We start from the raw sequence: 22,452 nt of genomic DNA, 5'->3' as shown, positions 1-22,452 counted from the left end.
GTTCTTAATTTGCAATTAAAACTAAAGATTTGTTCACAGAAAAATGCAAAATTACTTGTTTGATTCCGCCCAGGATCGAACTGGGGACCTTTCGCGTGTGAAGCGAACGTGATACCCACTACACCACGGAACCACACAATTCGGTAACTTTCAAGATACATTAAATTGTGATATTTAATGAAAGTGCATAAAATTTGAAAACGATTAGAATTTCATGCATTTGAGGCTTTCTCAATTTGCAATTAAAACTAAAGATATGTTCACCGAAAAATTTAAGTTTACGCACTTGATTCCGCCCAGGATCGAACTGGGGACCTTTCGCGTGTGAAGCGAACGTGATAACTACTACTCCACGGAACCACGCTTGTCAGTAACTTTCAAGTTATAATACATTGACTAATTTTCAATTTTAAGAAAATGCAAAAATTTATAAACGAATGGAATTTCAGGCATTTGAGAAATTTTTGATTTGAAATGAAAATTTATAAATTTCATTCCGCCCGGGATCGAACTGGGGACCTTTCGCGTGTAAAGCGAACGTGATAACCACTACACCACGGAACCACACAATTCGGAAACTTTCAAGATACATTAATTTGACATATGTGATATTTAATGAAAGTGCATAAAATTTAAAAACGATTAGAATTTCATGCATTTGAGGCTTTCTTAATTTGCAATTAAAACTAAAGATTTGTTCACAGAAAAATGTAAGTTTACGGACTTGATTCCGCCCAGGATTGAACTGGGGACCTTTCGCGTGTGAAGCGAACGTGATAACCACTACACCACGGAACCACACAATTCGGTAACTTTCCAGATACTTTAAATTGACATATGTGATATTTAATGAAAGTGCATAAAATTTGAAAACGATTAGAATTTCATGCATTTGAGGCTTTCTCAATTTGCAATTAAAACTAAAGATTTGTTCACCGAAAAATGTAAGTTTACGCACTTGATTCCGCCCAGGATCGAACTGGGGACCTTTCGCGTGTGAAGCGAACGTGATAACTACTACACCACGGAACCACACTTGTCAGTAACTTTCAAGTTATAATACGTTGACTAATTTTCAATTTTAAGAAAATGCAAAAATTTATAAACGAATGGAATTTCAGGCATTTGTGAAATTTTTAATTTGAAATGAAAATTTATAAATTTGATTCCGCCCAGGATCAAACTGGGGACCTTTCGCGAGTAAAGCGAACGTGATAACCACTACACCACGGAACCACACAATTCGGTAACTTTCAAGATACATTAAATTGGCATATGGGATATTTAATGAAAGTGCTTAAATTTGAAAACGATTAGAATTTCATGCAATTGAGGCTTTCTTAATTGGCAATTAAAACTAAAGATTTGTTCACAGAAAAATGTAAGTTTACGCACTTGATTCCGCCCAGGATCGAACAGGGGACCTTTCGCGTGTGAAGCGAACGTGATACCCACTACACCACGGAACCACACAATTCGGTAACTTTCAAGATACATTAAATTGTGATATTTAATGAAAGTGCATAAAATTTGAAAACGATTAGAATTTCATGCATTTGAGGCTTTCTTAATTTGCAATTAAAACTAAAGATTTGTTCACAGAAAAATGTAAGTTTACGCACTTGATTCCGCCCAGGACCGAACTGGGGACCTTTCGCGTGTGAAGCGAACGTGATACCCACTACACCACGGAACCACACAATTCGGTAACTTTCCAGATACTTTAAATTGATATATGTGATATTTAATGAAAGTGCATTAAATTTGAAAACGAATAGAATTTCATGCATTTGAGGCTTTCTCAATTTGCAATAAAAACTAAAGATTTGCTCACAGAAAAATGCAAAATTACTCGTTTGATTCCGCCCAGGATCGAACTGGGGACCTTTCGCGTGTGAAGCGAACGTGATACCCACTACACCACGGAACCACACAATTCGGTAACTTTCAAGATACATTAAATTGTGATATTTAATGAAAGTGCATAAAATTTGAAAACGATTAGAATTTCATGCATTTGAGGCTTTCTCAATTTGCAATTAAAACTAAAGATTTGTTCACCGAAAAATTTAAGTTTACGCACTTGATTCCGCCCAGGATCGAACTTGGGACCTTTCGCGTGTGAAGCGAACGTGATAACTACTACTCCACGGAACCAAGCTTGTCAGTAACTTTCAAGTTATAATACATTGACTAATTTTCAATTTTAAGAAAATAAAAAAATTTATAAACGAATGGAATTTCAGGCATTTGAGAAATTTTTAATTTGAAATGAAAATTTATAAATTTGATTCCGCCCAGGATCAAACTGGGGACCTTTCGCGAGTAAAGCGAACGTGATAACCACTACACCACGGAACCACACAATTCGGTAACTTTCAAGATACATTAAATTGACATATGTGATATTTAATGAAAGTGCATAAAATTTGAAAACGATTAGAATTTCATGCATTTGAGGCTTTCTTAATTTGCAATTAAAACTAAAGATTTGTTCACCGAAAAATGTAAGTTTACGCACTTGATTCCGCCCAGGATCGAACTTGGGACCTTTCGCGCGTGAAGCGAACGTGATAACCACTACACCACGGAACCACGCTTGTCAGTAACTTTCAAGTTATAATACATTGACTAATTTTCAATTTTAAGAAAATAAAAAAATTTATAAACGAATGGAATTTCAGGCATTTGAGAAATTTTTAATTTGAAATGAAAATTTATAAATTTGATTCCGCCCAGGATCAAACTGGGGACCTTTCGCGAGTAAAGCGAACGTGATAACCACTACACCACGGAACCACACAATTCGGTAACTTTCAAGATACATTAAATTGACATATGGGATATTTAATGAAAGTGCATAAATTTGAAAACGATTAGAATTTCATGCAATTGAGGCTTTCTTAATTGGCCATTAAAACTAAAAATTTGTTCACAGAAAAATGTAAGTTTACGCACTTGATTCCGCCCAGGATCGAACTGAGGACCTTTCGCGTGTGAAGCGAACGTGATAACCACTACACCACGGAGCCACACAATTCGGAAACTTTCAAGATACATTAAATTGACATATGTGAAATTTAATAAAAGTGCATAAATTTGAAAACGATTAGAATTTCATGCATTTGAGGCTTTCTTAATTTGCAATTAAAACTAAAGATTTGTTCACAGAAAAATGTAAGTTTACGCACTTGATTCCGCCCAGGATCGAACTGGGGACCTTTCGCGTGTGAAGCGAACGTGATAACCACTACACCACGGAACCACACAATTTGGTAACTTTCCAGATACTTTAAATTGACATAGTTGATATTTAATGAAAGTGCATAAAATTTGAAAACGATTAGAATTTCATGCATTTGAGGCTTTCTCAACTGGCAAACTAAAACTAAAGATTTGTTCGTTGATTTCGCGTGTGAAGCGAACGTGATAACTACTACACCACGGAACCACACTTGTCAGTAACTTTCAAGTTATAATACATTGACTAATTTTCAATTTTAAGAAAATGCAAAAATTTATAAACGAATGGAATTTCAGGCATTTGAGAAATTTTTGATTTAAAATGAAAATTTATAAATTTGATTCCGCCCAGGATCGAACTGGGGACCTTTTGCGTGTAAAGCGAACGTGATAACCACTACACCACGGAACCACACAATTCGGAAACTTTCAAGATACATTAAATTGACATATGTGATATTTAATGAAAGTGCATAAAATTTGAAAACGATTAGAATTTCATGCATTTGAGGCTTTCTTAATTTACAATTAAAACTAAAGATTTGTTCACAGAAAAACGTAAGTTTACGCACTTGATTCCGCCCAGGATCGAATTGGGGACCTTTCGCGTGTGAAGCGAACGTGATAACCACTACACCACGGAACCACGCATGCGAGTAACTTTCAAGTTATAATACATTGACTAATTTTCAATTTTAAGAAAATGCAAAAAATTTATAAACGAATGGAATTTCAGGCATTTGAGAAATTTTTGATTTGAAATGAAAATTTATAAATTTCATTCCGCCCGGGATCGAACTGGGGACCTTTCGCGTGTAAAGCGAACGTGATAACCACTACACCACGGAACCACACATTTCGGAAACTTTCAAGATACATTAATTTGACATATGTGATATTTAATGAAAGTGCATAAAATTTAAAAACGATTAGAATTTCATGCATTTGAGGCTTTCTTAATTTGCAATTAAAACTAAAGATTTGTTCACCGAAAAATGTAAGTTTACGCACTTGATTCCGCCCAGGATCGAACTTGGGACCTTTCGCGCGTGAAGCGAACGTGATAACCACTACACCACGGAACCACGCTTGTCAGTAACTTTCAAGTTATAATACATTGACTAATTTTCAATTTTAAGAAAATGCAAAAATTTATAAACGAATGGAATTTCAGGCATTTGAGAAATTTTTAATTTGAAATGAAAATTTATGAATTTGATTCCGCCCAGGATCAAACTGGGGACCTTTCGCGAGTAAAGCGAACGTGATAACCACTACACCACGGAACCACACAATTCGGTAACTTTCAAGATACATTAAATTGACATATAGGATATTTAATGAAAGTGCATAAATTTGAAAACGATTAGAATTTCATGCAATTGAGGCTTTCTTAATTGGCAATTAAAACTAAAGATTTGTTCACAGAAAAATGTAAGTTTACGCACTTGATTCCGCCCAGGATCGAACTGAGGACCTTTCGCGTGTGAAGCGAACGTGATAACCACTACACCACGGAGCCACACAATTCGGAAACTTTCAAGATACATTAAATTGACATATGTGAAATTTAATAAAAGTGCATAAATTTGAAAACGATTAGAATTTCATGCATTTGAGGCTTTCTTAATTTGCAATTAAAACTAAAGATTTGTTCAAAGAAAAATGTAAGTTTACGCACTTGATTCCGCCCAGGATCGAACTGGGGACCTTTCGCGTGTGAAGCGAACGTGATAACCACTACACCACGGAACCACACAATTTGGTAACTTTCCAGATACTTTAAATTGACATAGTTGATATTTAATGAAAGTGCATAAAATTTGAAAACGATTAGAATTTCATGCATTTGAGGCTTTCTTAATTTGCAATTAAAACTAAAGATTTGTTCACCGAAAAATGTAAGTTTACGCACTTGATTCCGCCCAGGATCGAACTTGGGACCTTTCGCGCGTGAAGCGAACGTGATAACCACTACACCACGGAACCACGCTTGTCAGTAACTTTCAAGTTATAATACATTGACTAATTTTCAATTTTAAGAAAATGCAAAAATTTATAAACGAATGGAATTTCAGGCATTTGAGAAATTTTTAATTTGAAATGAAAATTTATAAATTTGATTCCGCCCAGGATCAAACTGGGGACCTTTCGCGAGAAAAGCGAACGTGATAACCACTACACCACGGAACCACACAATTCGGTAACTTTCAAGATACATTAAATTGACATATGGGATATTTAATGAAAGTGCATAAATTTGAAAACGATTAGAATTTCATGCATTTGAGGCTTTCTTAATTTGCAATTAAAACTAAAGATTTGTTCACAGAAAAATGTAAGTTTACGCACTTGATTCCGCCCAGGATCGAACTGAGGACCTTTCGCGTGTGAAGCGAACGTGATAACCACTACACCACGGAGCCACACAATTCGGAAACTTTCAAGATACATTAAATTGACATATGTGAAATTTAATAAAAGTGCATAAATTTGAAAACGATTAGAATTTCATGCATTTGAGGCTTTCTTAATTTGCAATTAAAACTAAAGATTTGTTCACAGAAAAATGTAAGTTTACGCACTTGATTCCGCCCAGGATCGAACTGGGGACCTTTCGCGTGTGAAGCGAACGTGATAACCACTACACCACGGAACCACACAATTTGGTAACTTTCCAGATACTTTAAATTGACATAGTTGATATTTAATGAAAGTGCATAAAATTTGAAAACGATTAGAATTTCATGCATTTGAGGCTTTCTCAACTGGCAATTAAAACTAAAGATTTGTTCACCGAAAAATGTAAGTTTACGCACTTGATTCCGCCCAGGATCGAACTGGGGACCTTTCGCGTGTGAAGCGAACGTGATAACTACTACACCACGGAACCACACTTGTAAGTAACTTTCAAGTTATAATACATTGACTAATTTTCAATTTTAAGAAAATGCAAAAATTTATAAACGAATGGAATTTCAGGCATTTGAGAAATTTTTGATTTAAAATGAAAATTTATAAATTTGATTCCGCCCAGGATCGAACTGGGGACCTTTCGCGTGTAAAGCGAACGTGATAACCACTACACCACGGAACCACACAATTCGGTAACTTTCAAGATACATTAAATTGACATATGTGATATTTAAGGAAAGTGCATAAAATTTGAAAACGATTAGAATTTCATGCATTTGAGGCTTTCTTAATTTGCAATTAAAACTAAAGATTTGTTCACAGAAAAATGCAAAATTACTCGTTTGATTCAGCCCAGGATCGAACTGGGGACCTTTCGCGTGTGAAGCGAACGTGATAACCATTACACCACGGAACCACACAATTCGGTAACTTTCCAGATACTTTAAATTGACATATGTGATATTTAATGAAAGTGCATAAAATTTGAAAACGATTAGAATTTCATGCATTTGAGGCTTTCTCAATTTGCAATTAAAACTAAAGATTTGTTCACCGAAAAATGTAAGTTTACGCACTTGATTCCGCCCAGGATCGAACTGGGGACCTTTCGCGAGTAAAGCGAACGTGATAACCACTACACCACGGAACCACACAATTCGGTAACTTTCAAGATACATTAAATTGACATATGTCTTATTTAAGGAAAGTGCATAAAATTTGAAAACGATTAGAATTTCATGCATTTGAGGCTTTCTTAATTTGCAATTAAAACTAAAGATTTGTTCACAGAAAAATGCAAAATTACTCGTTTGATTCAGCCCAGGATCGAACTGGGGACCTTTCGCGTGTGAAGCGAACGTGATAACCATTACACCACGGAACCACACAATTCGGTAACTTTCCAGATACTTTAAATTGACATATGTGATATTTAATGAAAGTGCTTAAAATTTGAAAACGATTAGAATTTCATGCATTTGAGGCTTTCTCAATTTGCAATTAAAACTAAAGATTTGTTCACCGAAAAATGTAAGTTTACGCACTTGATTCCGCCCAGGATCGAACTGGGAACCTTTCGCGTGTGAAGCGAACGTGATAACCACTGCACCACGGAACCACACAATTCAGTAACTTTCAAGATACATTAAATTGACATATGTGATATTTAATGAAAATGCATAAAATTTGAAAACGATTAGAATTTCATGCATTTGAGGCTTTCTTAATTTGCAATTAAAACTAAAGATTTGTTCACAGAAAAATGTAAGTTTACGCACTTGATTCCGCCCAGGATCGAACTGGGGACCTTTCGCGTGAGAAGCGAACGTGATAACCACTACACCACGGAACCACACAATTCAGTAACTTTCCAAATACATTAAATTGACATATGTGATATTTAATGAAGGTGCATAAAATTTGAAAACGATTAGAATTTCATGCATTTGAGGCTTTCTTAATTTGCAATTAAAACTAAAGATTTGTTCACAGAAACATGTAAGTTTACGCACTTGATCCCGCCCAGGATCGAACTGGCGACCTTTCGCGTGTAAAGCGAACGTGATAACCACTACACCACGGAACCACACAATTCAGTAACTTTCAAGATACATTAAATTGACATATGTGATATTTAATGAAAGTGCATAAAATTTGAAAACGATTAGAATTTCATGCATTTGAGGCTTTCTCAATTTGCAATTAAAACTAAAGATTTGTTCACCGAAAAATGTAAGTTTACGCACTTGATTCCGCCCAGGATCGAACTGGGAACCTTTCGCGTGTGAAGCGAACGTGATAACTACTACTCCACGGAACCACGCTTGTCAGTAACTTTCAAGTTATAATACATTGACTAATTTTCAATTTTAAGAAAATGCAAAAATTTATAAACGAATGGAATTTCAGGCATTTGAGAAATTTTTGATTTGAAATGAAAATTTATAAATTTCATTCCGCCCGGGATCGAACTGGGGACCTTTCGCGTGTAAAGCGAACGTGATAACCACTACACCACGGAACCACACATTTCGGAAACTTTCAAGATACATTAATTTGACATATGTGATATTTAATGAAAGTGCATAAAATTTGAAAACGATTAGAATTTCATGCATTTGAGGCTTTCTCAACTGGCAATTAAAACTAAAGATTTGTTCACCGAAAAATGTAAGTTTACGCACTTGATTCCGCCCAGGATCGAACTGGGGACCTTTCGCGTGAGAAGCGAACGTGATAACCACTACACCACGGAACCACACAATTCAGTAACTTTCCAAATACATTAAATTGACATATGTGATATTTAATGAAGGTGCATAAAATTTGAAAACGATTAGAATTTCATGCATTTGAGGCTTTCTTAATTTGCAATTAAAACTAAAGATTTGTTCACAGAAACATGTAAGTTTACGCACTTGATCCCGCCCAGGATCGAACTGGCGACCTTTCGCGTGTAAAGCGAACGTGATTACCACTACACCACGGAACCACACAATTCAGTAACTTTCAAGATACATTAAATTGACATATGTGATATTTAATGAAAATGCATAAAATTTGAAAACGATTAGAATTTCATGCATTTGAGGCTTTCTTAATTTGCAATTAAAACTAAAGATTTGTTCACAGAAAAATGCAAAATTACTCGTTTGATTCAGCCCAGGATCGAACTGGGGACCTTTCGCGTGTGAAGCGAACGTGATAACCATTACACCACGGAACCACACAATTCGGTAACTTTCCAGATACTTTAAATTGACATATGTGATATTTAATGAAAGTGCATAAAATTTGAAAACGATTAGAATTTCATGCATTTGAGGCTTTCTCAATTTGCAATTAAAACTAAAGATTTGTTCACCGAAAAATGTAAGTTTACGCACTTGATTCCGCCCAGGATCGAACTGGGGACCTTTCGCGTGAGAAGCGAACGTGATAACCACTACACCACGGAACCACACAATTCAGTAACTTTCCAAATACATTAAATTGACATATGTGATATTTAATGAAGGTGCATAAAATTTGAAAACGATTAGAATTTCATGCATTTGAGGCTTTCTTAATTTGCAATTAAAACTAAAGATTTGTTCACAGAAACATGTAAGTTTACGCACTTGATCCCGCCCAGGATCGAACTGGCGACCTTTCGCGTGTAAAGCGAACGTGATAACCACTACACCACGGAACCACACAATTCAGTAACTTTCAAGATACATTAAATTGACATATGTGATATTTAATGAAAATGCATAAAATTTGAAAACGATTAGAATTTCATGCATTTGAGGCTTTCTTAATTTGCAATTAAAACTAAAATTTGTTCACAGGAAAATGTAAGTTTACGCACATGATTCCGCCCAGGATCGAACTGGGGACCTTTCGCGTGTAAAGCGAACGTGATAACCACTACACCACGGAACCACACAATTCAGTAACTTTCAAGATACATTAAATTGACATATGTGATATTTAATGAAAATGCATAAAATTTGAAAACGATTAGAATTTCATGCATTTGAGGCTTTCTTAATTTGCAATTAAAACTAAAGATTTGTTCACAGAAACATGTAAGTTTACGCACTTGATCCCGCCCAGGATCGAACTGGCGACCTTTCGCGTGTAAAGCGAACGTGATAACCACTACACCACGGAACCACACAATTCAGTAACTTTCAAGATACATTAAATTGACATATGTGATGTTTAATGAAAATGCATAAAATTTGAAAACGATTAGAATTTCATGCATTTGAGGCTTTCTTAATTTGCAATTAAAACTAAAGATTTGTTAACAGGAAAATGTAAGTTTACGCACTTGATTCCGCCCAGGATCGAACTGGGGACCTTTCGCGTGTAAAGCGAACGTGATAACCACTACACCACGGAACCACACAATTCAATAACTTTCAAGATACATTAAATTGACATATGTGATATTTAAGGAAAGTGCATAAAATTTGAAAACGATTAGAATTTCATGCATTTGAGGCTTTCTTAATTTGCAATTAAAACTAAAGATTTGTTCACAGAAAAATGCAAAATTACTCGTTTGATTCAGCCCAGGATCGAACTGGGGACCTTTCGCGTGTAAAGCGAACGTGATAACCACTACACCACGGAACCACACAATTCAGTAACTTTCAAGATACATTAAATTGACATATGTGATATTTAATGAAAGTGCATAAAATTTGAAAACGATTAGAATTTCATGCATTTGAGGCTTTCTTAATTTGCAATTACAACTAAAGATTTGTTCACACAAAAATGTAAGTTTACGCACATGATTCCGCCCAGGAACGAACTGGCGACCTTTCGCGTGTAAAGCGAACGTGATAACCACTACACCACGGAACCACACAATTCAGTAACTTTCAAGATACATTAAATTGACATGTGTGATATTTAATGAAAATGCATAAAATTTGAAAACGATTAGAATTTCATGCATTTGAGGCTTTCTTAATTTGCAATTAAAACTAAAGATTTGTTCACAGAAACATGTAAGTTTACGCACTTGATCCCGCCCAGGATCGAACTGGCGACCTTTCGCGTGTAAAGCGAACGTGATTACCACTACACCACGGAACCACACAATTCAGTAACTTTCAAGATACATTAAATTGACATATGTGATATTTAATGAAAATGCATAAAATTTGAAAACGATTAGAATTTCATGCATTTGAGGCTTTCTTAATTTGCAATTAAAACTAAAGATTTGTTCACAGGAAAATGTAAGTCTACGTACTTGATTCCGCCCAGGATCGAACTGGGGACCTTTCGCGTGTAAAGCGAACGTGATAACCACTACACCACGGAACCACACAATTCAGTAACTTTCAAGATACATTAAATTGACATATGTGATATTTAATGAAAGTGCATAAAATTTGAAAACGATTAGAATTTCATGCATTTGAGGCTTTCTTAATTTGCAATTACAACTAAAGATTTGTTCACACAAAAATGTAAGTTTACGCACATGATTCCGCCCAGGAACGAACAGGGGACCTTTCGCGTGTAAAGCGAACGTGATAACCACTACACCACGGAACCACACAATTCAGTAACTTTCAAGATACATTAAATTGACATATGTGATATTTAATGAAAATGCATAAAATTTGAAAACGATTAGAATTTCATGCATTTGAGGCTTTCTTAATTTGCATTTAAAACTAAAGATTTGTTCACAGAAAAATGCAAAATTACTCGTTTGATTCAGCCCAGGATCGAACTGGGGACCTTTCGCGTGTGAAGCGAACGTGATAACCATTACACCTCGGAACCACACAATTCGGTAACTTTCCAGATACTTTAAATTGACATATGTGATATTTAATGAAAGTGCATAAAATTTGAAAACGATTAGAATTTCATGCATTTGAGGCTTTCTCAATTTGCAATTAAAACTAAAGATTTGTTCACCGAAAAATGTAAGTTTACGCACTTGATTCCGCCCAGGATCGAACTGGGGACCTTTCGCGTGAGAAGCGAACGTGATAACCACTACACCACGGAACCACACAATTCAGTAACTTTCCAAATACATTAAATTGACATATGTGATATTTAATGAAGGTGCATAAAATTTGAAAACGATTAGAATTTCATGCATTTGAGGCTTTCTTAATTTGCAATTAAAACTAAAGATTTGTTCACAGAAACATGTAAGTTTACGCACTTGATCCCGCCCAGGATCGAACTGGCGACCTTTCGCGTGTAAAGCGAACGTGATAACCACTACACCACGGAACCACACAATTCAGTAACTTTCAAGATACATTAAATTGACATATGTGATATTTAATGAAAATGCATAAAATTTGAAAACGATTAGAATTTCATGCATTTGAGGCTTTCTTAATTTGCAATTAAAACTAAAATTTGTTCACAGGAAAATGTAAGTTTACGCACATGATTCCGCCCAGGATCGAACTGGGGACCTTTCGCGTGTAAAGCGAACGTGATAACCACTACACCACGGAACCACACAATTCAGTAACTTTCAAGATACATTAAATTGACATATGTGATATTTAATGAAAATGCATAAAATTTGAAAACGATTAGAATTTCATGCATTTGAGGCTTTCTTAATTTGCAATTAAAACTAAAGATTTGTTCACAGAAATATGTAAGTTTACGCACTTGATCCCGCCCAGGATCGAACTGGCGACCTTTCGCGCGTAAAGCGAACGTGATAACCACTACACCACGGAACCACACAATTCAGTAACTTTCAAGATACATTAAATTGACATATGTGATGTTTAATGAAAATGCATAAAATTTGAAAACGATTAGAATTTCATGCATTTGAGGCTTTCTTAATTTGCAATTAAAACTAAAGATTTGTTAACAGGAAAATGTAAGTTTACGCACTTGATTCCGCCCAGGATCGAACTGGGGACCTTTCGCGTGTAAAGCGAACGTGATAACCACTACACCACGGAACCACACAATTCAATAACTTTCAAGATACATTAAATTGACATATGTGATATTTAAGGAAAGTGCATAAAATTTGAAAACGATTAGAATTTCATGCATTTGAGGCTTTCTTAATTTGCAATTAAAACTAAAGATTTGTTCACAGAAAAATGCAAAATTACTCGTTTGATTCAGCCCAGGATCGAACTGGGGACCTTTCGCGTGTAAAGCGAACGTGATAACCACTACACCACAGAACCACACAATTCAGTAACTTTCAAGATACATTAAATTGACATATGTGATATTTAATGAAAGTGCATAAAATTTGAAAACGATTAGAATTTCATGCATTTGAGGCTTTCTTAATTTGCATTTAAAACTAAAGATTTGTTCACAGAAAAATGCAAAATTACTCGTTTGATTCAGCCCAGGATCGAACTGGGGACCTTTCGCGTGTGAAGCGAACGTGATAACCATTACACCACGGAACCACACAATTCGGTAACTTTCCAGATACTTTAAATTGACATATGTGATATTTAATGAAAGTGCATAAAATTTGAAAACGATTAGAATTTCATGCATTTGAGGCTTTCTCAATTTGCAATTAAAACTAAAGATTTGTTCACCGAAAAATGTAAGTTTACGCACTTGATTCCGCCCAGGATCGAACTGGGGACCTTTCGCGTGAGAAGCGAACGTGATAACCACTACACCACGGAACCACACAATTCAGTAACTTTCCAAATACATTAAATTGACATATGTGATATTTAATGAAGGTGCATAAAATTTGAAAATGATTAGAATTTCATGCATTTGAGGCTTTCTTAATTTGCAATTAAAACTAAAGATTTGTTCACAGAAACATGTAAGTTTACGCACTTGATCCCGCCCAGGATCGAACTGGCGACCTTTCGCGTGTAAAGCGAACGTGATAACCACTACACCACGGAACCACACAATTCAGTAACTTTCAAGATACATTAAATTGACATATGTGATATTTAATGAAAATGCATAAAATTTGAAAACGATTAGAATTTCATGCATTTGAGGCTTTCTTAATTTGCAATTAAAACTAAAATTTGTTCACAGGAAAATGTAAGTTTACGCACATGATTCCGCCCAGGATCGAACTGGGGACCTTTCGCGTGTAAAGCGAACGTGATAACCACTACACCACGGAACCACACAATTCAGTAACTTTCAAGATACATTAAATTGACATATGTGATATTTAATGAAAATGCATAAAATTTGAAAACGATTAGAATTTCATGCATTTGAGGCTTTCTTAATTTGCAATTAAAACTAAAGATTTGTTCACAGAAATATGTAAGTTTACGCACTTGATCCCGCCCAGGATCGAACTGGCGACCTTTCGCGCGTAAAGCGAACGTGATAACCACTACACCACGGAACCACACAATTCAGTAACTTTCAAGATACATTAAATTGACATATGTGATGTTTAATGAAAATGCATAAAATTTGAAAACGATTAGAATTTCATGCATTTGAGGCTTTCTTAATTTGCAATTAAAACTAAAGATTTGTTAACAGGAAAATGTAAGTTTACGCACTTGATTCCGCCCAGGATCGAACTGGGGACCTTTCGCGTGTAAAGCGAACGTGATAACCACTACACCACGGAACCACACAATTCAATAACTTTCAAGATACATTAAATTGACATATGTGATATTTAAGGAAAGTGCATAAAATTTGAAAACGATTAGAATTTCATGCATTTGAGGCTTTCTTAATTTGCAATTAAAACTAAAGATTTGTTCACAGAAAAATGCAAAATTACTCGTTTGATTCAGCCCAGGATCGAACTGGGGACCTTTCGCGTGTAAAGCGAACGTGATAACCACTACACCACAGAACCACACAATTCAGTAACTTTCAAGATACATTAAATTGACATATGTGATATTTAATGAAAGTGCATAAAATTTGAAAACGATTAGAATTTCATGCATTTGAGGCTTTCTTAATTTGCAATTACAACTAAAGATTTGTTCACACAAAAATGTAAGTTTACGCACATGATTCCGCCCAGGAACGAACTGGCGACCTTTCGCGTGTAAAGCGAACGTGATAACCACTACACCACGGAACCACACAATTCAGTAACTTTCAAGATACATTAAATTGACATGTGTGATATTTAATGAAAATGCATAAAATTTGAAAACGATTAGAATTTCATGCATTTGAGGCTTTCTTAATTTGCAATTAAAACTAAAGATTTGTTCACAGAAAAATGTAAGTTTACGCACTTGATTCCGCCCAGGATCGAACTGGGGACCTTTCGCGTGAGAAGCGAACGTGATAACCACTACACCACGGAACCACACAATTCAGTAACTTTCCAAATACATTAAATTGACATATGTGATATTTAATGAAGGTGCATAAAATTTGAAAACGATTAGAATTTCATGCATTTGAGGCTTTCTTAATTTGCAATTAAAACTAAAGATTTGTTCACAGAAACATGTAAGTTTACGCACTTGATCCTGCCCAGGATCGAACTGGCGACCTTTCACGTGTAAAGCGAACGTGATTACCACTACACCACGGAACAACACAATTCAGTAACTTTCAAGATACATTAAATTGACATATGTGATATTTAATGAAGGTGCATAAAATTTGAAAACGATTAGAATTTCATGCATTTGAGGCTTTCTTAATTTGCAATTAAAACTAAAGATTTGTTCACAGGAAAATGTAAGTCTACGTACTTGATTCCGCCCAGGATCGAACTGGGGACCTTTCGCGTGTAAAGCGAACGTGATAACCACTACACCACGGAACCACACAATTCAGTAACTTTCAAGATACATTAAATTGACATATGTGATATTTAATGAAAGTGCATAAAATTTGAAAACGATTAGAATTTCATGCATTTGAGGCTTTCTTAATTTGCAATTACAACTAAAGATTTGTTCACACAAAAATGTAAGTTTACGCACATGATTCCGCCCAGGAACGAACAGGGGACCTTTCGCGTGTAAAGCGAACGTGATAACCACTACACCACGGAACCACACAATTCAGTAACTTTCAAGATACATTAAATTGACATATGTGATATTTAATGAAAATGCATAAAATTTGAAAACGATTAGAATTTCATGCATTTGAGGCTTTCTTAATTTGCAATTAAAACTAAAGATTTGTTCACAGAAACATGTAAGTTTACGCACTTGATCCCGCCCAGGATCGAACTGGCGACCTTTCGCGTGTAAAGCGAACGTGATAACCACTACACCACGGAACCACACAATTCAATAACTTTCAAGATACATTAAATTGACATATGTGATATTTAATGAAAATGCATAAAATTTGAAAACGATTAGAATTTCATGCATTTGAGGCTTTCTTAATTTGCAATTAAAACTAAAGATTTGTTCACAGGAAAATGTAAGGTTACGCACTTGATTCCGCCCAGGATCGAACTGGGGACCTTTCGCGTGTAAAGCGAACGTGATAACCACTACACCACGGAACCACACAATTCAGTAACTTTCAAGATACATTAAATTGACATATGTGATATTTAATGAAAGTGCATAAAATTTGAAAACGATTAGAATTTCATGCATTTGAGGCTTTCTTAATTTGCAATTACAACTAAAGATTTGTTCACACAAAAATGTAAGTTTACGCACATGATTCCGCCCAGGAACGAACAGGGGACCTTTCGCGTGTAAAGCGAACGTGATAACCACTACACCACGGAACCACACAATTCAGTAACTTTCAAGATACATTAAATTGACATATGTGATATTTAATGAAAATGCATAAAATTTGAAAACGATTAGAATTTCATGCATTTGAGGCTTTCTTAATTTGCAATTAAAACTAAAGATTTGTTCACAGAAACATGTAAGTTTACGCACTTGATCCCGCCCAGGATCGAACTGGCGACCTTTCGCGTGTAAAGCGAACGTGATAACCACTAAACCACGGAACCACACAATTCAGTAACTTTCAAGATACATTAAATTGACATATGTGATATTTAATGAAAATGCATAAAATTTGAAAACGATTAGAATTTCATGCATTTGAGGCTTTCTTAATTTGCAATTAAAACTAAAATTTGTTCACAGGAAAATGTAAGTTTACGCACATGATTCCGCCCAGGATCGAACTGGGGACCTTTCGCGTGTAAAGCGAACGTGATAACCACTACACCACGGAACCACACAATTCAGTAACTTTCAAGATACATTAAATTGACATATGTGATATTTAATGAAAATGCATAAAATTTGAAAACGATTAGAATTTTATGCATTTGAGGCTTTCTTAATTTGCAATTAAAACTAAAGATTTGTTCACAGAAACATGTAAGTTTACGCACTTGATCCCGCCCAGGATCGAACTGGCGACCTTTCACGTGTAAAGCGAACGTGATAACCACTACACCACGGAACCACACAATTCAGTAACTTTCAAGATACATTAAATTGACATATGTGATATTTAATGAAAATGCATAAAATTTGAAAACGATTAGAATTTCATGTATTTGAGGCTTTCTTAATTTGCAATTAAAACTAAAGATTTGTTAACAGGAAAATGTAAGTTTACGCTCTTGATTCCGCCCAGGATCGAACTGGGGACCTTTCGCGTGTAAAGCGAACGTGATAACCACTACACCACGGAACCACACAATTCAGTAACTTTCAAGATACATTAAATTGACATATGTGATATTTAATGAAAATGCATAAAATTTGAAAACGATTAGAATTTCATGCATTTGAGGCTTTCTTAATTTGCAATTAAAACTAAAGATTTGTTCACAGAAACATGTAAGTTTACGCACTTGATCCCGCCCAGGATCGAACTGGCGACCTTTCGCGTGTAAAGCGAACGTGATAACCACTACACCACGGAACCACACAATTCAGTAACTTTCAAGATACATTAAATTGACATATGTGATATTTAATGAAAATGCATAAAATTTGAAAACGATTAGAATTTCATGCATTTGAGGCTTTCTTAATTTGCAATTAAAACTAAAGATTTGTTAACAGGAAAATGTAAGTTTACGCTCTTGATTCCGCCCAGGATCGAACTGGGGACCTTTCGCGTGTAAAGCGAACGTGATAACCACTACACCACGGAACCACACAATTCAATAACTTTCAAGATACATTAAATTGACATATGTGATATTTAAGGAAAGTGCATAAAATTTGAAAACGATTAGAATTTCATGCATTTGAGGCTTTCTTAATTTGCAATTAAAACTAAAGATTTGTTCAAAGAAAAATGCAAAATTACTCGTTTGATTCAGCCCAGGATCGAACTGGGGACCTTTCGCGTGTGAAGCGAACGTGATAACCATTACACCACGGAACCACACAATTCGGTAACTTTCCAGATACTTTAAATTGACATATGTGATATTTAATGAAAGTGCATAAAATTTGAAAACGATTAGAATTTCATGCATTTGAGGCTTTCTCAATTTGCAATTAAAACTAAAGATTTGTTCACCGAAAAATGTAAGTTTACGCACTTGATTCCGCCCAGGATCGAACTGGGGACCTTTCGCGTGAGAAGCGAACGTGATAACCACTACACCACGGAACCACACAATTCAGTAACTTTCCAAATACATTAAATTGACATATGTGATATTTAATGAAGGTGCATAAAATTTGAAAACGATTAGAATTTCATGCATTTGAGGCTTTCTTAATTTGCAATTAAAACTAAAGATTTGTTCACAGAAACATGTAAGTTTACGCACTTGATCCCGCCCAGGATCGAACTGGCGACCTTTCGCGTGTAAAGCGAACGTGATAACCACTACACCACGGAACCACACAATTCAGTAACTTTCAAGATACATTAAATTGACATATGTGATATTTAATGAAAATGCATAAAAATTGAAAAAGATTAGAATTTCATGCATTTGAGGCTTTCTTAATTTGCAATTAAAACTAAAATTTGTTCACAGGAAAATGTAAGTTTACGCACATGATTCCGCCCAGGATCGAACTGGGGACCTTTCGCGTGTAAAGCGAACGTGATAACCACTACACCACGGAACCACACAATTCAGTAACTTTCAAGATACATTAAATTGACATATGTGATATTTAATGAAAATGCATAAAATTTGAAAACGATTAGAATTTCATGCATTTGAGGCTTTCTTAATTTGCAATTAAAACTAAAGATTTGTTCACAGAAACATGTAAGTTTACGCACTTGATTTCGCCCAGGATCGAACTGGCGACCTTTCGCGTGTAAAGCGAACGTGATAACCACTACACCACGGAACCACACAATTCAGTAACTTTCAAGATACATTAAATTGACATATGTGATGTTTAATGAAAATGCATAAAATTTGAAAACGATTAGAATTTCATGCATTTGAGGCTTTCTTAATTTGCAATTAAAACTAAAGATTTGTTAACAGGAAAATGTAAGTTTACGCACTTGATTCCGCCCAGGATCGAACTGGGGACCTTTCGCGTGTAAAGCGAACGTGATAACCACTACACCACGGAACCACACAATTCAGTAACTTTCAAGATACATTAAATTGACATATGTGATATTTAATGAAAATGCATAAAATTTGAAAACGATTAGAATTTCATGCATTTGAGGCTTTCTTAATTTGCAATTAAAACTAAAGATTTGTTCACAGAAACATGTAAGTTTACGCACTTGATCCCGCCCAGGATCGAACTGGCGACCTTTCGCGTGTAAAGCGAACGTGATAACCACTACACCACGGAACCACACAATTCAGTAACTTTCAAGATACATTAAATTGACATATGTGATGTTTAATGAAAATGCATAAAATTTGAAAACGATTAGAATTTCATGCATTTGAGGCTTTCTTAATTTGCAATTAAAACTAAAGATTTGTTAACAGGAAAATGTAAGTTTACGCACTTGATTCCGCCCAGGATCGAACTGGGGACCTTTCGCGTGTAAAGCGAACGTGATAACCACTACACCACGGAACCACACAATTCAATAACTTTCAAGATACATTAAATTGACATATGTGATATTTAAGGAAAGTGCATAAAATTTGAAAACGATTAGAATTTCATGCATTTGAGGCTTTCTTAATTTGCAATTAAAACTAAAGATTTGTTCACAGAAAAATGCAAAATTACTCGTTTGATTCAGCCCAGGATCGAACTGGGGACCTTTCGCGTGTGAAGCGAACGTGATAACCATTACACCACGGAACCACACAATTCGGTAACTTTCCAGATACTTTAAATTGACATATGTGATATTTAATGAAAGTGCATAAAATTTGAAAACGATTAGAATTTCATGCATTTGAGGCTTTCTCAATTTGCAATTAAAACTAAAGATTTGTTCACCGAAAAATGTAAGTTTACGCACTTGATTCCGCCCAGGATCGAACTGGGGACCTTTCGCGTGTGAAGCGAACGTGATAACTACTACTCCACGGAACCACGCTTGTCAGTAACTTTCAAGTTATAATACATTGACTAATTTTCAATTTTAAGAAAATGCAAAAATTTATAAACGAATGGAATTTCAGGCATTTGAGAAATTTTTGATTTGAAATGAAAATTTATAAATTTCATTCCGCCCGGGATCGAACTGGGGACCTTTCGCGTGTAAAGCGAACGTGATAACCACTACACCACGGAACCACACATTTCGGAAACTTTCAAGATACATTAATTTGACATATGTGATATTTAATGAAAGTGCATAAAATTTGAAAACGATTAGAATTTCATGCATTTGAGGCTTTCTCAACTGGCAATTAAAACTAAAGATTTGTTCACCGAAAAATGTAAGTTTACGCACTTGATTCCGCCCAGGATCGAACTAGGGACCTTTCGCGTGAGAAGCGAACGTGATAACCACTACACCACGGAACCACACAATTCAGTAACTTTCCAAATACATTAAATTGACATATGTGATATTTAATGAAGGTGCATAAAATTTGAAAACGATTAGAATTTCATGCATTTGAGGCTTTCTTAATTTGCAATTAAAACTAAAGATTTGTTCACAGAAACATGTAAGTTTACGCACTTGATCCCGCCCAGGATCGAACTGGCGACCTTTCGCGTGTAAAGCGAACGTGATTACCACTACACCACGGAACCACACAATTCAGTAACTTTCAAGATACATTAAATTGACATATGTGATATTTAATGAAAATGCATAAAATTTGAAAACGATTAGAATTTCATGCATTTGAGGCTTTCTTAATTTGCAATTAAAACTAAAGATTTGTTCACAGGAAAATGTAAGTCTACGCACTTGATTCCGCCCAGGATCGAACTGGGGACCTTTCGCGTGTAAAGCGAACGTGATAACCACTACACCACGGAACCACACAATTCAGTAACTTTCAAGATACATTAAATTGACATATGTGATATTTAATGAAAGTGCATAAAATTTGAAAACAATTAGAATTTCATGCATTTGAGGCTTTCTTAATTTGCAATTACAACTAAAGATTTGTTCACACAAAAATGTAAGTTTACGCACATGATTCCGCCCAGGAACGAACTGGCGACCTTTCGCGTGTAAAGCGAACGTGATAACCACTACACCACGGAACCACACAATTCAGTAACTTTCAAGATACATTAAATTGACATATGTGATATTTAATGAAAGTGCATAAAATTTGAAAACGATTAGAATTTCATGCATTTGAGGCTTTCTTAATTTGCAATTACAACTAAAGATTTGTTCACACAAAAATGTAAGTTTACGCACATGATTCCGCCCAGGAACGAACTGGGGACCTTTCGCGTGTAAAGCGAACGTGATAACCACTACACCACGGAACCACACAATTCAGTAACTTTCAAGATACATTAAATTGACATATGTGATATTTAATGAAAGTGCATAAAATTTGAAAACGATTAGAATTTCATGCATTTGAGGCTTTCTTAATTTGCAATTACAACTAAAGATTTGTTCACACATAAATGTAAGTTTACGCACATGATTCAGCCCAGGAACGAACTGGCGACCTTTCGCGTGTAAAGCGAACGTGATAACCACTACACCACGGAACCACACAATTCAGTAACTTTCAAGATACATTAAATTGACATATGTGATATTTAATGAAAGTGCATAAAATTTGAAAACGATTAGAATTTCATGCATTTGAGGCTTTCTTAATTTGCAATTACAACTAAAGATTTGTTCACCGAAAAATGTAAGTCTACGCACTTGATTCCGCCCAGGATCGAACTGGCGACCTTTCGCGTGTAAAGCGAACGTGATAACCACTACACCACGGAACCACACAATTCAGTAACTTTCAAGATACATTAAATTGACATATGTGATATTTAATGAAAATGCATAAAATTTGAAAACGATTAGAATTTCATGCATTTGAGGCTTTCTTAATTTGCAATTAAAACTAAAGATTTGTTCACAGAAACATGTAAGTTTACGCACTTGATCCCGCCCAGGATCGAACTGGCGACCTTTCGCGTGTAAAGCGAACGTGATAACCACTACACCACGGAACCACACAATTCAATAACTTTCAAGATACATTAAATTGACATATGTGATATTTAAGGAAAGTGCATAAAATTTGAAAACGATTAGAATTTCATGCATTTGAGGCTTTCTTAATTTGCAATTAAAACTAAAGATTTGTTCACAGAAAAATGCAAAATTACTCGTTTGATTCAGCCCAGGATCGAACTGGGGACCTTTCGCGTGTGAAGCGAACGTGATAACCATTACACCACGGAACCACACAATTCGGTAACTTTCCAGATACTTTAA

The 22,452-nt window shown here is 35.4% G+C and overlaps 85 non-coding genes across 85 annotated transcripts; all 85 read right to left on the bottom strand.

The window, feature by feature from the left end:
- Window positions 1-60: 60 nt before the first annotated feature.
- On the bottom strand, window positions 61-133 carry TRNAV-CAC (transfer RNA valine (anticodon CAC)). The gene has a single exon. It is a non-coding gene; the product is annotated as a tRNA-Val (tRNA).
- Window positions 134-491: 358 nt separating this feature from the next.
- On the bottom strand, window positions 492-564 carry TRNAV-UAC (transfer RNA valine (anticodon UAC)). Its single transcript has one exon. It is a non-coding gene; the product is annotated as a tRNA-Val (tRNA).
- A 161-nt stretch (window positions 565-725) lies between these two features.
- Window positions 726-798, bottom strand: TRNAV-CAC (transfer RNA valine (anticodon CAC)). Its single transcript has one exon. It is a non-coding gene; the product is annotated as a tRNA-Val (tRNA).
- A 161-nt stretch (window positions 799-959) lies between these two features.
- TRNAV-CAC (transfer RNA valine (anticodon CAC)) lies at window positions 960-1,032 on the bottom strand. The gene has a single exon. It is a non-coding gene; the product is annotated as a tRNA-Val (tRNA).
- A 131-nt stretch (window positions 1,033-1,163) lies between these two features.
- Window positions 1,164-1,236, bottom strand: TRNAV-UAC (transfer RNA valine (anticodon UAC)). The gene has a single exon. It is a non-coding gene; the product is annotated as a tRNA-Val (tRNA).
- A 387-nt stretch (window positions 1,237-1,623) lies between these two features.
- On the bottom strand, window positions 1,624-1,696 carry TRNAV-CAC (transfer RNA valine (anticodon CAC)). The gene has a single exon. It is a non-coding gene; the product is annotated as a tRNA-Val (tRNA).
- A 161-nt stretch (window positions 1,697-1,857) lies between these two features.
- On the bottom strand, window positions 1,858-1,930 carry TRNAV-CAC (transfer RNA valine (anticodon CAC)). The gene has a single exon. It is a non-coding gene; the product is annotated as a tRNA-Val (tRNA).
- Window positions 1,931-2,288: 358 nt separating this feature from the next.
- TRNAV-UAC (transfer RNA valine (anticodon UAC)) lies at window positions 2,289-2,361 on the bottom strand. The gene has a single exon. It is a non-coding gene; the product is annotated as a tRNA-Val (tRNA).
- A 161-nt stretch (window positions 2,362-2,522) lies between these two features.
- TRNAV-CAC (transfer RNA valine (anticodon CAC)) lies at window positions 2,523-2,595 on the bottom strand. Its single transcript has one exon. It is a non-coding gene; the product is annotated as a tRNA-Val (tRNA).
- A 131-nt stretch (window positions 2,596-2,726) lies between these two features.
- Window positions 2,727-2,799, bottom strand: TRNAV-UAC (transfer RNA valine (anticodon UAC)). The gene has a single exon. It is a non-coding gene; the product is annotated as a tRNA-Val (tRNA).
- Window positions 2,800-2,959: 160 nt separating this feature from the next.
- TRNAV-CAC (transfer RNA valine (anticodon CAC)) lies at window positions 2,960-3,032 on the bottom strand. Its single transcript has one exon. It is a non-coding gene; the product is annotated as a tRNA-Val (tRNA).
- Window positions 3,033-3,192: 160 nt separating this feature from the next.
- Window positions 3,193-3,265, bottom strand: TRNAV-CAC (transfer RNA valine (anticodon CAC)). The gene has a single exon. It is a non-coding gene; the product is annotated as a tRNA-Val (tRNA).
- A 317-nt stretch (window positions 3,266-3,582) lies between these two features.
- TRNAV-UAC (transfer RNA valine (anticodon UAC)) lies at window positions 3,583-3,655 on the bottom strand. The gene has a single exon. It is a non-coding gene; the product is annotated as a tRNA-Val (tRNA).
- A 161-nt stretch (window positions 3,656-3,816) lies between these two features.
- TRNAV-CAC (transfer RNA valine (anticodon CAC)) lies at window positions 3,817-3,889 on the bottom strand. The gene has a single exon. It is a non-coding gene; the product is annotated as a tRNA-Val (tRNA).
- A 132-nt stretch (window positions 3,890-4,021) lies between these two features.
- TRNAV-UAC (transfer RNA valine (anticodon UAC)) lies at window positions 4,022-4,094 on the bottom strand. The gene has a single exon. It is a non-coding gene; the product is annotated as a tRNA-Val (tRNA).
- Window positions 4,095-4,255: 161 nt separating this feature from the next.
- Window positions 4,256-4,328, bottom strand: TRNAV-CAC (transfer RNA valine (anticodon CAC)). The gene has a single exon. It is a non-coding gene; the product is annotated as a tRNA-Val (tRNA).
- A 131-nt stretch (window positions 4,329-4,459) lies between these two features.
- On the bottom strand, window positions 4,460-4,532 carry TRNAV-UAC (transfer RNA valine (anticodon UAC)). The gene has a single exon. It is a non-coding gene; the product is annotated as a tRNA-Val (tRNA).
- A 160-nt stretch (window positions 4,533-4,692) lies between these two features.
- On the bottom strand, window positions 4,693-4,765 carry TRNAV-CAC (transfer RNA valine (anticodon CAC)). The gene has a single exon. It is a non-coding gene; the product is annotated as a tRNA-Val (tRNA).
- Window positions 4,766-4,925: 160 nt separating this feature from the next.
- Window positions 4,926-4,998, bottom strand: TRNAV-CAC (transfer RNA valine (anticodon CAC)). The gene has a single exon. It is a non-coding gene; the product is annotated as a tRNA-Val (tRNA).
- A 161-nt stretch (window positions 4,999-5,159) lies between these two features.
- TRNAV-CAC (transfer RNA valine (anticodon CAC)) lies at window positions 5,160-5,232 on the bottom strand. The gene has a single exon. It is a non-coding gene; the product is annotated as a tRNA-Val (tRNA).
- A 131-nt stretch (window positions 5,233-5,363) lies between these two features.
- Window positions 5,364-5,436, bottom strand: TRNAE-UUC (transfer RNA glutamic acid (anticodon UUC)). The gene has a single exon. It is a non-coding gene; the product is annotated as a tRNA-Glu (tRNA).
- A 160-nt stretch (window positions 5,437-5,596) lies between these two features.
- TRNAV-CAC (transfer RNA valine (anticodon CAC)) lies at window positions 5,597-5,669 on the bottom strand. Its single transcript has one exon. It is a non-coding gene; the product is annotated as a tRNA-Val (tRNA).
- Window positions 5,670-5,829: 160 nt separating this feature from the next.
- On the bottom strand, window positions 5,830-5,902 carry TRNAV-CAC (transfer RNA valine (anticodon CAC)). The gene has a single exon. It is a non-coding gene; the product is annotated as a tRNA-Val (tRNA).
- A 161-nt stretch (window positions 5,903-6,063) lies between these two features.
- Window positions 6,064-6,136, bottom strand: TRNAV-CAC (transfer RNA valine (anticodon CAC)). Its single transcript has one exon. It is a non-coding gene; the product is annotated as a tRNA-Val (tRNA).
- Window positions 6,137-6,267: 131 nt separating this feature from the next.
- Window positions 6,268-6,340, bottom strand: TRNAV-UAC (transfer RNA valine (anticodon UAC)). Its single transcript has one exon. It is a non-coding gene; the product is annotated as a tRNA-Val (tRNA).
- A 161-nt stretch (window positions 6,341-6,501) lies between these two features.
- Window positions 6,502-6,574, bottom strand: TRNAV-CAC (transfer RNA valine (anticodon CAC)). The gene has a single exon. It is a non-coding gene; the product is annotated as a tRNA-Val (tRNA).
- A 161-nt stretch (window positions 6,575-6,735) lies between these two features.
- Window positions 6,736-6,808, bottom strand: TRNAV-UAC (transfer RNA valine (anticodon UAC)). Its single transcript has one exon. It is a non-coding gene; the product is annotated as a tRNA-Val (tRNA).
- Window positions 6,809-6,969: 161 nt separating this feature from the next.
- TRNAV-CAC (transfer RNA valine (anticodon CAC)) lies at window positions 6,970-7,042 on the bottom strand. The gene has a single exon. It is a non-coding gene; the product is annotated as a tRNA-Val (tRNA).
- Window positions 7,043-7,203: 161 nt separating this feature from the next.
- TRNAV-CAC (transfer RNA valine (anticodon CAC)) lies at window positions 7,204-7,276 on the bottom strand. The gene has a single exon. It is a non-coding gene; the product is annotated as a tRNA-Val (tRNA).
- A 161-nt stretch (window positions 7,277-7,437) lies between these two features.
- On the bottom strand, window positions 7,438-7,510 carry TRNAE-CUC (transfer RNA glutamic acid (anticodon CUC)). The gene has a single exon. It is a non-coding gene; the product is annotated as a tRNA-Glu (tRNA).
- Window positions 7,511-7,671: 161 nt separating this feature from the next.
- On the bottom strand, window positions 7,672-7,744 carry TRNAV-UAC (transfer RNA valine (anticodon UAC)). Its single transcript has one exon. It is a non-coding gene; the product is annotated as a tRNA-Val (tRNA).
- A 365-nt stretch (window positions 7,745-8,109) lies between these two features.
- Window positions 8,110-8,182, bottom strand: TRNAV-UAC (transfer RNA valine (anticodon UAC)). The gene has a single exon. It is a non-coding gene; the product is annotated as a tRNA-Val (tRNA).
- A 161-nt stretch (window positions 8,183-8,343) lies between these two features.
- On the bottom strand, window positions 8,344-8,416 carry TRNAE-CUC (transfer RNA glutamic acid (anticodon CUC)). Its single transcript has one exon. It is a non-coding gene; the product is annotated as a tRNA-Glu (tRNA).
- Window positions 8,417-8,577: 161 nt separating this feature from the next.
- Window positions 8,578-8,650, bottom strand: TRNAV-UAC (transfer RNA valine (anticodon UAC)). The gene has a single exon. It is a non-coding gene; the product is annotated as a tRNA-Val (tRNA).
- Window positions 8,651-8,811: 161 nt separating this feature from the next.
- On the bottom strand, window positions 8,812-8,884 carry TRNAV-CAC (transfer RNA valine (anticodon CAC)). Its single transcript has one exon. It is a non-coding gene; the product is annotated as a tRNA-Val (tRNA).
- Window positions 8,885-9,045: 161 nt separating this feature from the next.
- On the bottom strand, window positions 9,046-9,118 carry TRNAE-CUC (transfer RNA glutamic acid (anticodon CUC)). The gene has a single exon. It is a non-coding gene; the product is annotated as a tRNA-Glu (tRNA).
- Window positions 9,119-9,279: 161 nt separating this feature from the next.
- On the bottom strand, window positions 9,280-9,352 carry TRNAV-UAC (transfer RNA valine (anticodon UAC)). The gene has a single exon. It is a non-coding gene; the product is annotated as a tRNA-Val (tRNA).
- A 160-nt stretch (window positions 9,353-9,512) lies between these two features.
- On the bottom strand, window positions 9,513-9,585 carry TRNAV-UAC (transfer RNA valine (anticodon UAC)). Its single transcript has one exon. It is a non-coding gene; the product is annotated as a tRNA-Val (tRNA).
- A 161-nt stretch (window positions 9,586-9,746) lies between these two features.
- Window positions 9,747-9,819, bottom strand: TRNAV-UAC (transfer RNA valine (anticodon UAC)). The gene has a single exon. It is a non-coding gene; the product is annotated as a tRNA-Val (tRNA).
- A 161-nt stretch (window positions 9,820-9,980) lies between these two features.
- TRNAV-UAC (transfer RNA valine (anticodon UAC)) lies at window positions 9,981-10,053 on the bottom strand. Its single transcript has one exon. It is a non-coding gene; the product is annotated as a tRNA-Val (tRNA).
- A 161-nt stretch (window positions 10,054-10,214) lies between these two features.
- Window positions 10,215-10,287, bottom strand: TRNAV-UAC (transfer RNA valine (anticodon UAC)). The gene has a single exon. It is a non-coding gene; the product is annotated as a tRNA-Val (tRNA).
- Window positions 10,288-10,448: 161 nt separating this feature from the next.
- TRNAV-UAC (transfer RNA valine (anticodon UAC)) lies at window positions 10,449-10,521 on the bottom strand. Its single transcript has one exon. It is a non-coding gene; the product is annotated as a tRNA-Val (tRNA).
- Window positions 10,522-10,682: 161 nt separating this feature from the next.
- On the bottom strand, window positions 10,683-10,755 carry TRNAV-UAC (transfer RNA valine (anticodon UAC)). Its single transcript has one exon. It is a non-coding gene; the product is annotated as a tRNA-Val (tRNA).
- A 161-nt stretch (window positions 10,756-10,916) lies between these two features.
- On the bottom strand, window positions 10,917-10,989 carry TRNAV-UAC (transfer RNA valine (anticodon UAC)). The gene has a single exon. It is a non-coding gene; the product is annotated as a tRNA-Val (tRNA).
- Window positions 10,990-11,618: 629 nt separating this feature from the next.
- On the bottom strand, window positions 11,619-11,691 carry TRNAE-CUC (transfer RNA glutamic acid (anticodon CUC)). Its single transcript has one exon. It is a non-coding gene; the product is annotated as a tRNA-Glu (tRNA).
- A 161-nt stretch (window positions 11,692-11,852) lies between these two features.
- On the bottom strand, window positions 11,853-11,925 carry TRNAV-UAC (transfer RNA valine (anticodon UAC)). Its single transcript has one exon. It is a non-coding gene; the product is annotated as a tRNA-Val (tRNA).
- Window positions 11,926-12,085: 160 nt separating this feature from the next.
- TRNAV-UAC (transfer RNA valine (anticodon UAC)) lies at window positions 12,086-12,158 on the bottom strand. Its single transcript has one exon. It is a non-coding gene; the product is annotated as a tRNA-Val (tRNA).
- A 161-nt stretch (window positions 12,159-12,319) lies between these two features.
- TRNAV-UAC (transfer RNA valine (anticodon UAC)) lies at window positions 12,320-12,392 on the bottom strand. The gene has a single exon. It is a non-coding gene; the product is annotated as a tRNA-Val (tRNA).
- Window positions 12,393-12,553: 161 nt separating this feature from the next.
- TRNAV-UAC (transfer RNA valine (anticodon UAC)) lies at window positions 12,554-12,626 on the bottom strand. Its single transcript has one exon. It is a non-coding gene; the product is annotated as a tRNA-Val (tRNA).
- A 161-nt stretch (window positions 12,627-12,787) lies between these two features.
- Window positions 12,788-12,860, bottom strand: TRNAV-UAC (transfer RNA valine (anticodon UAC)). Its single transcript has one exon. It is a non-coding gene; the product is annotated as a tRNA-Val (tRNA).
- A 161-nt stretch (window positions 12,861-13,021) lies between these two features.
- TRNAV-CAC (transfer RNA valine (anticodon CAC)) lies at window positions 13,022-13,094 on the bottom strand. Its single transcript has one exon. It is a non-coding gene; the product is annotated as a tRNA-Val (tRNA).
- Window positions 13,095-13,255: 161 nt separating this feature from the next.
- TRNAE-CUC (transfer RNA glutamic acid (anticodon CUC)) lies at window positions 13,256-13,328 on the bottom strand. The gene has a single exon. It is a non-coding gene; the product is annotated as a tRNA-Glu (tRNA).
- Window positions 13,329-13,489: 161 nt separating this feature from the next.
- TRNAV-UAC (transfer RNA valine (anticodon UAC)) lies at window positions 13,490-13,562 on the bottom strand. The gene has a single exon. It is a non-coding gene; the product is annotated as a tRNA-Val (tRNA).
- A 160-nt stretch (window positions 13,563-13,722) lies between these two features.
- Window positions 13,723-13,795, bottom strand: TRNAV-UAC (transfer RNA valine (anticodon UAC)). Its single transcript has one exon. It is a non-coding gene; the product is annotated as a tRNA-Val (tRNA).
- Window positions 13,796-13,956: 161 nt separating this feature from the next.
- Window positions 13,957-14,029, bottom strand: TRNAV-UAC (transfer RNA valine (anticodon UAC)). The gene has a single exon. It is a non-coding gene; the product is annotated as a tRNA-Val (tRNA).
- Window positions 14,030-14,190: 161 nt separating this feature from the next.
- Window positions 14,191-14,263, bottom strand: TRNAV-UAC (transfer RNA valine (anticodon UAC)). Its single transcript has one exon. It is a non-coding gene; the product is annotated as a tRNA-Val (tRNA).
- Window positions 14,264-14,424: 161 nt separating this feature from the next.
- Window positions 14,425-14,497, bottom strand: TRNAV-UAC (transfer RNA valine (anticodon UAC)). Its single transcript has one exon. It is a non-coding gene; the product is annotated as a tRNA-Val (tRNA).
- A 161-nt stretch (window positions 14,498-14,658) lies between these two features.
- Window positions 14,659-14,731, bottom strand: TRNAV-UAC (transfer RNA valine (anticodon UAC)). Its single transcript has one exon. It is a non-coding gene; the product is annotated as a tRNA-Val (tRNA).
- Window positions 14,732-14,892: 161 nt separating this feature from the next.
- On the bottom strand, window positions 14,893-14,965 carry TRNAE-CUC (transfer RNA glutamic acid (anticodon CUC)). The gene has a single exon. It is a non-coding gene; the product is annotated as a tRNA-Glu (tRNA).
- Window positions 14,966-15,360: 395 nt separating this feature from the next.
- On the bottom strand, window positions 15,361-15,433 carry TRNAV-UAC (transfer RNA valine (anticodon UAC)). Its single transcript has one exon. It is a non-coding gene; the product is annotated as a tRNA-Val (tRNA).
- A 395-nt stretch (window positions 15,434-15,828) lies between these two features.
- TRNAV-UAC (transfer RNA valine (anticodon UAC)) lies at window positions 15,829-15,901 on the bottom strand. The gene has a single exon. It is a non-coding gene; the product is annotated as a tRNA-Val (tRNA).
- Window positions 15,902-16,062: 161 nt separating this feature from the next.
- TRNAV-UAC (transfer RNA valine (anticodon UAC)) lies at window positions 16,063-16,135 on the bottom strand. The gene has a single exon. It is a non-coding gene; the product is annotated as a tRNA-Val (tRNA).
- Window positions 16,136-16,763: 628 nt separating this feature from the next.
- TRNAV-UAC (transfer RNA valine (anticodon UAC)) lies at window positions 16,764-16,836 on the bottom strand. Its single transcript has one exon. It is a non-coding gene; the product is annotated as a tRNA-Val (tRNA).
- A 161-nt stretch (window positions 16,837-16,997) lies between these two features.
- On the bottom strand, window positions 16,998-17,070 carry TRNAV-UAC (transfer RNA valine (anticodon UAC)). The gene has a single exon. It is a non-coding gene; the product is annotated as a tRNA-Val (tRNA).
- A 161-nt stretch (window positions 17,071-17,231) lies between these two features.
- Window positions 17,232-17,304, bottom strand: TRNAV-UAC (transfer RNA valine (anticodon UAC)). The gene has a single exon. It is a non-coding gene; the product is annotated as a tRNA-Val (tRNA).
- Window positions 17,305-17,465: 161 nt separating this feature from the next.
- On the bottom strand, window positions 17,466-17,538 carry TRNAV-UAC (transfer RNA valine (anticodon UAC)). The gene has a single exon. It is a non-coding gene; the product is annotated as a tRNA-Val (tRNA).
- A 161-nt stretch (window positions 17,539-17,699) lies between these two features.
- On the bottom strand, window positions 17,700-17,772 carry TRNAV-UAC (transfer RNA valine (anticodon UAC)). Its single transcript has one exon. It is a non-coding gene; the product is annotated as a tRNA-Val (tRNA).
- Window positions 17,773-17,933: 161 nt separating this feature from the next.
- TRNAV-CAC (transfer RNA valine (anticodon CAC)) lies at window positions 17,934-18,006 on the bottom strand. The gene has a single exon. It is a non-coding gene; the product is annotated as a tRNA-Val (tRNA).
- Window positions 18,007-18,167: 161 nt separating this feature from the next.
- TRNAE-CUC (transfer RNA glutamic acid (anticodon CUC)) lies at window positions 18,168-18,240 on the bottom strand. The gene has a single exon. It is a non-coding gene; the product is annotated as a tRNA-Glu (tRNA).
- Window positions 18,241-18,401: 161 nt separating this feature from the next.
- TRNAV-UAC (transfer RNA valine (anticodon UAC)) lies at window positions 18,402-18,474 on the bottom strand. Its single transcript has one exon. It is a non-coding gene; the product is annotated as a tRNA-Val (tRNA).
- A 160-nt stretch (window positions 18,475-18,634) lies between these two features.
- TRNAV-UAC (transfer RNA valine (anticodon UAC)) lies at window positions 18,635-18,707 on the bottom strand. The gene has a single exon. It is a non-coding gene; the product is annotated as a tRNA-Val (tRNA).
- A 161-nt stretch (window positions 18,708-18,868) lies between these two features.
- On the bottom strand, window positions 18,869-18,941 carry TRNAV-UAC (transfer RNA valine (anticodon UAC)). The gene has a single exon. It is a non-coding gene; the product is annotated as a tRNA-Val (tRNA).
- Window positions 18,942-19,102: 161 nt separating this feature from the next.
- Window positions 19,103-19,175, bottom strand: TRNAV-UAC (transfer RNA valine (anticodon UAC)). Its single transcript has one exon. It is a non-coding gene; the product is annotated as a tRNA-Val (tRNA).
- A 161-nt stretch (window positions 19,176-19,336) lies between these two features.
- TRNAV-UAC (transfer RNA valine (anticodon UAC)) lies at window positions 19,337-19,409 on the bottom strand. The gene has a single exon. It is a non-coding gene; the product is annotated as a tRNA-Val (tRNA).
- A 161-nt stretch (window positions 19,410-19,570) lies between these two features.
- Window positions 19,571-19,643, bottom strand: TRNAV-UAC (transfer RNA valine (anticodon UAC)). The gene has a single exon. It is a non-coding gene; the product is annotated as a tRNA-Val (tRNA).
- A 161-nt stretch (window positions 19,644-19,804) lies between these two features.
- TRNAV-CAC (transfer RNA valine (anticodon CAC)) lies at window positions 19,805-19,877 on the bottom strand. Its single transcript has one exon. It is a non-coding gene; the product is annotated as a tRNA-Val (tRNA).
- A 365-nt stretch (window positions 19,878-20,242) lies between these two features.
- On the bottom strand, window positions 20,243-20,315 carry TRNAV-UAC (transfer RNA valine (anticodon UAC)). The gene has a single exon. It is a non-coding gene; the product is annotated as a tRNA-Val (tRNA).
- Window positions 20,316-20,476: 161 nt separating this feature from the next.
- Window positions 20,477-20,549, bottom strand: TRNAE-CUC (transfer RNA glutamic acid (anticodon CUC)). The gene has a single exon. It is a non-coding gene; the product is annotated as a tRNA-Glu (tRNA).
- A 161-nt stretch (window positions 20,550-20,710) lies between these two features.
- TRNAV-UAC (transfer RNA valine (anticodon UAC)) lies at window positions 20,711-20,783 on the bottom strand. The gene has a single exon. It is a non-coding gene; the product is annotated as a tRNA-Val (tRNA).
- Window positions 20,784-20,944: 161 nt separating this feature from the next.
- Window positions 20,945-21,017, bottom strand: TRNAV-UAC (transfer RNA valine (anticodon UAC)). The gene has a single exon. It is a non-coding gene; the product is annotated as a tRNA-Val (tRNA).
- Window positions 21,018-21,178: 161 nt separating this feature from the next.
- Window positions 21,179-21,251, bottom strand: TRNAV-UAC (transfer RNA valine (anticodon UAC)). The gene has a single exon. It is a non-coding gene; the product is annotated as a tRNA-Val (tRNA).
- A 161-nt stretch (window positions 21,252-21,412) lies between these two features.
- TRNAV-UAC (transfer RNA valine (anticodon UAC)) lies at window positions 21,413-21,485 on the bottom strand. Its single transcript has one exon. It is a non-coding gene; the product is annotated as a tRNA-Val (tRNA).
- A 395-nt stretch (window positions 21,486-21,880) lies between these two features.
- TRNAV-UAC (transfer RNA valine (anticodon UAC)) lies at window positions 21,881-21,953 on the bottom strand. Its single transcript has one exon. It is a non-coding gene; the product is annotated as a tRNA-Val (tRNA).
- A 161-nt stretch (window positions 21,954-22,114) lies between these two features.
- On the bottom strand, window positions 22,115-22,187 carry TRNAV-UAC (transfer RNA valine (anticodon UAC)). Its single transcript has one exon. It is a non-coding gene; the product is annotated as a tRNA-Val (tRNA).
- A 161-nt stretch (window positions 22,188-22,348) lies between these two features.
- Window positions 22,349-22,421, bottom strand: TRNAV-CAC (transfer RNA valine (anticodon CAC)). The gene has a single exon. It is a non-coding gene; the product is annotated as a tRNA-Val (tRNA).
- Between the last annotated feature and the right edge of the window lie 31 nt (window positions 22,422-22,452).

The sequence above is a fragment of the Parasteatoda tepidariorum genome, chromosome 9 (assembly GCF_982258835.1).
Source record: "Parasteatoda tepidariorum strain Cologne lab strain chromosome 9, Ptep-v5.0, whole genome shotgun sequence".
Classification (NCBI taxonomy): domain Eukaryota; kingdom Metazoa; phylum Arthropoda; class Arachnida; order Araneae; family Theridiidae; genus Parasteatoda; species Parasteatoda tepidariorum.
Note: the sequence above shows the minus strand (reverse complement) of the source record. Positions and strands in the feature narration are given on the sequence as shown.